The following is a 277-nucleotide window of genomic DNA, read 5'->3' on the forward strand; positions in this document are numbered from 1 at the left end:
AATTCTTGAGGTTCAGCCTTAATGTTCAGGAGCAAGCAGACAGAGGTGATCCAGAATCTCTTTGCTGTTCTATTGTGCTTGCTGGTGCAGCAGATTCAGTAGATAGTGGGGAATATTTCAACCCTATTAGTATTTGAATGTTTAGCTACAGTGCTCTTAGATCTGTCTAAAAACACATTGAAAGGATATTGGAGGGTGGAGAGACAAGAAAAAGGAAAACGAGACAGAGAAAAACAACAAAAAGAGAAAAAAAGACAAAAAAAATTAAAAAATTAAA

Source organism: Tupaia chinensis, unplaced genomic scaffold (genome assembly GCF_000334495.1).
Source record: "Tupaia chinensis unplaced genomic scaffold, TupChi_1.0 Scaffold147433_1, whole genome shotgun sequence".
NCBI classification, from domain to species: Eukaryota; Metazoa; Chordata; class Mammalia; order Scandentia; family Tupaiidae; genus Tupaia; species Tupaia belangeri.